This window comes from Echinops telfairi, unplaced genomic scaffold (genome assembly GCF_000313985.2).
Source record: "Echinops telfairi isolate 266 unplaced genomic scaffold, ASM31398v2 ScPeMD7_7400;HRSCAF=8409, whole genome shotgun sequence".
NCBI lineage: Eukaryota > Metazoa > Chordata > Mammalia > Afrosoricida > Tenrecidae > Echinops > Echinops telfairi.
In genome coordinates this window covers 52,226,198-52,230,627 of record NW_022111300.1, presented here as the reverse complement: position 1 = coordinate 52,230,627, position 4,430 = coordinate 52,226,198, and the positions used below count along the sequence as shown (strand labels likewise).

Sequence of the window (4,430 nt, the reverse complement as noted above, 5' to 3'; positions counted from 1 at the left end):
GGAGAAGGGGAAAGAGCCAGGGAAACCTCACAAAGCATGGTGTGCTTAAGAAGATCGCTTAATATTTGACACTTGTCACAATGTGGCAAGCCTTTGAACAATGTGCAGGGTCTTTTTCATTTGTTTGTTTGTTTCTCCTTAAAGGTGACCATTTTTGCCAGTGTCCTTCTTGCTTTTGTGGAAGAGCAGATTTCTGAAGGTTCCTGCACTTGTGTGTGAATGGTGTGCAGGCGCTTTCTGGCTGACTCTGACTTCACAAGTGGAGGTGTTTCTGGCAGAGGAAGTCTGGGTACTCCATCACTGTTGAAGCCAAAGGCAGGGACCATGTTGGTTTGAGAAATTCTAAGTTTATGTCTGCAAATGGGATTTGCAGCCTCCCAAAACTGCTTAAAATTTTCAGGAAAAAGCAAGCAAATTATATACTCTCATCTTCGTAGCAAAGTCCAGGGAATGTCCAACAGGCCTGTTGCGATGAATGGTCTTCAAGTAAGGAGAAAAGGGAGGCTTGGTTCACTGGGGAACAGGGAGAAACCCTGGCACCCCCTCCAGTCTCATAGCTTATCAAAACATGGCCTTGCTTGCCCAGATGGTCATGTTTGCCTACATTTGCTTTATTTTAAATGAATTCTACTATAAGGGCAAGTGAGCTGTTGCATTTCTAATTTTAGCAATGCAGATACCAACCATGGTGCATTTCCATCTTTGATTCATAGTCTTCCTACCCAAGCTATGATCTTTCCCATTGCCTCATATGCATATGAAAGTTGGACATTTACTAAGGAAGACCAAAGAAGAATCTATATATTTGAAATCTGGTGTTGGAGAAGAATATTGAAAGTACAATGGACTGCTAAAAAAACAAACTGGTCTATCTTGGAAGAAGTACAACCAGTGTACACCTTAGAGGCTAAGATGGCAAGACTTCATCTTACACACTCTCGACATCTTATCAGGGGAGTCCAGTCCCTGAAAGATTATGCCTGACAAAGTGGAGGTGCCTTGCAAAAGAGGAGTGACCAGATGGCGTGACACAGCAGCTTCAACAAGGGACTCAAGCACAGGCATGACTGTGGGGAGGGAGCAGGACCAGTGCTTTTTCTGTTCTGCAAAGGGTCATTACGGTTTAGAACCAACTCCAAGGCTCCTAACAACAATGACCACAACAATCTCCCTCGTGGAACTGTGACTTGGAATACATTTTTCAATGTGCTAAATGTGCGCGCGCACACATACACACACACACACACAAAACCAAATAAATTGGCAGCTTCTACTGACTAAGGGTTTAGGAAATGATTATTTAGAAATCTCTCTCCATCACACTCATAAGAATACTTCAATATACTTCAGGGAGAACAACATGTAACCAACTATGCCATCGGGGCTACCTGCATACAGTGTCTCTCTGAGTGGGAATCAATTTGAAAGCAGTGAATTTATGGCTCACATACATACTACATATATAGTCCATATGTTCATATATCATACATACGCATTAAATAAATATTCAAGTTCATTTTCATTATGATTGCATATATTAGATTAATTTCCTATAATGGTAACTTTTTAGAACTCTTTAATATTTTAACCTTAAATTATTCCATAGCCATGAGTTTTTGCTTCTTCAGTTTCTTCTGGGAGATCTTTTTCTTCTGTGCAACCTCCTCTTCTGGTTTGGGAACAATGTGTTCCTTTTCAGGAAGGATCATTTCAATGCGGCAGGGGGAACTCTTGTATGGATTGATCTGACCATGAGCTCTGTAAGTCTGGCGGTTCATCTTGGGGACTTTGTTCATCTGGATGTGCTCAATGATGAGAGAATCCACATCTAAACCCTTAAGTGCAGCATTACTTTCTGCATTTTTAAGCATGTGAAGCAAAAATTCAGCACTCTTTTTGGGCCACCGACCCTGAGTCCAACCCCATTGTTTGGCCTGGGCACACCTACCAATACCACCATTGTGGCAGAGTGACGTCTTTCAAGTATTTGGTGGCTTTCCGGATATGCATGCCTTTGATGGCCTGGGCAGTTTCATGGGTGTTCTTAAAGTGGACCCAAAGGTTCCACCCTCTTCATTTGCAGGATTTTGTAGGGTCTTCTGGGTCAAGGGAATAGTGAACCATTTTGGCAAGTCACCTCAGGCTGCCACAGGAAGCAATGGTAACATTTTAAGTCCACATAGTTCCGAAATTTTGACAAAAATATGTTATTATTATCTACTGAAATTTGTAATTTCCAAACATCCATAAAATGATTTCCAGTTCTTTGTACACAAGTGCAACTGGATGGTAGAAAGCCAGCTCTGAAGAGGATTGCGTTACTTGAGGAAGGCAGAGTCTACTGAGCCTGGTGACACTACTCATTTGCGCAAGCAGAGAGAAGTATAAATATCTGAGGCTAATTTTAATGCACAGTTATTCAATCAACCAGAGACTATGAATTGTAGTGTTAATATCCTTTAGGAAAAAAAGTTAAAAATGAGCAATCTCACTGTTGAAAAAATAAATGAAACACTCGTTTTGTCAATGCAGGTGGTACAATATGGCATATAGTCAAATTTTTACTCTACAGCATCTCAGAGTGATATTGAATTCTGCCCCATATGGTCGTTCATTGTGTTATGATCTGCTGCTCTCTGTGGTGTAGGCAAGCCACATTTCCAGATGGCAGAAGCAAATAATGGACTTCCAATGACAGAAAAACAAAAAACACGAGGTAATTTTAGGTTTGGCATAAGACGTAATTACAAAACAACAAACAAAGATGAGCACATAGAGATGTTTTTGGGAAAGCCTATTGATTGTTTTATCATGTTCTGGCTCAATAAATAACACTCTTCTGAAATACGCTAGAAAATAGAAATATAGGGATTTTTTAAAACAAGAAGATATGACAAAAATAACCTCTAATTATGCAATATGGAATGTGATGTAAGGGCAGATAAATCTCTGTGTGCGTTTTATATATAACACATTTGTGTTATATTTACTAAAAATTTGGAACATCATGCAGGGTTTTAAACTGCAAAGTTTGCTCAAGTTTTGTCATAGAGTGTATGAAAGTATAATGTAATAAATATACACTCCTTAAATTTTTTTGCCTAGACAACAAAAGCCAGTAAAGTAAGTAAAATAATCTCCACTTTTTATAGGGCAAACTGCATAAATAACTTACACAATGTCACCCAGCTAGCTCCGGAGTCTCTCCAGAATTATTTTTCTTAATAGCTATGCTATGTCTTTAAGATAGCTGTATAACCGGGTCAAACAGTATATAAATTGCTCAACTAGGTCCCAGAGAGGTTGTAAAATTGTATATTTTGAATAACCAATGAAAAAGGAAGTGAGGAGATATTCCAAAACAATTTGGGGGAAATTTTACTCTGTTGTTTGTTTCTTCTGTTTAGTTCAACCAAACAGTGTTATACTTTCTGTTCAGAAACAGAAAAGTTTACTGATTATTTACTCCTTAATCTCAAATTCTTTAATACAATTTTTTTCATAAACATTTTTGAAGATACTTAATAAAATTTTTCCATTTCTTTTACCTTTGATACTTGCTTCAGGTATTTACTCTCAATCTGTGTTTCATATTATACTTACGGTTTTGATTTTTTTCCCTTATAACAACGTTTTAAATATTTGTTTGAAAAATGAAAAACCATGAGTTTTCTTTATTTAAGACTATCATTCATATTTCAAATCCGTATAAAAATATCTTCGGTTGTTTACTACTTTTTTATTAGTAAAAAGCAAATCCATTGCCATTGGTGGATTATTACTTAGTGACCTTTAAGGTAGAGTCGCATATGCCCGATATGATTTCCCAGAAGATCTGTCTGTAGAGGAGACCTGGTGACAGTTTTTTCCGTAAAGAGTTTCAGTTTCTGAAACCCACAGGGACTGTTTAACTCTGTCTTAATGGGGTTGCTTTGAGTTGGAATTGACTCGCGAGCAGTGCGTTGTTTTTTGGTTGATTGTTTTTTAATGCTATAGAAGCAAATGGCCCTCATACTTCTCCTACCGATCAGCTGCTGGGTTTACACTAACAACCTTTCAGTTAGCAGCCCACTGCTTATCCACTGCGCCACCCACGTTCCTTTTACACTTAACAGTTACCATTGTTTGTTTCAAAATCATGTTGTTCTGGAGAAAAAGCCCATCTTTATATATATTTTTAGAGAACCAAACAAGTGTTCTAAAAATTAATTCAATAATAATTTTTACCCTAATTTCTACTAGAAAATATATACTATTTCAAACACAGTGAGAATTTTTTGTCCTAAAGTCTTTTATATTGTGCTCTCTTGCTTCTTATTTCTTCTGACTGGAATTATTTTCATATATTACTGGGTAAATATCCAGGACAGATGAACCCCTCAGGACCAGTGGTGAGAGTGGTGATACTGGAAGGGAGGAGGGAAGGGGGG

The 4,430-nt window shown here is 37.9% G+C and overlaps 1 pseudogene; it reads right to left on the bottom strand.

The window, feature by feature from the left end:
* Positions 1 to 1,595: 1,595 nt before the first annotated feature.
* Positions 1,596 to 2,124, bottom strand: LOC101640669 (annotated as a pseudogene).
* Positions 2,125 to 4,430: the final 2,306 nt, after the last annotated feature.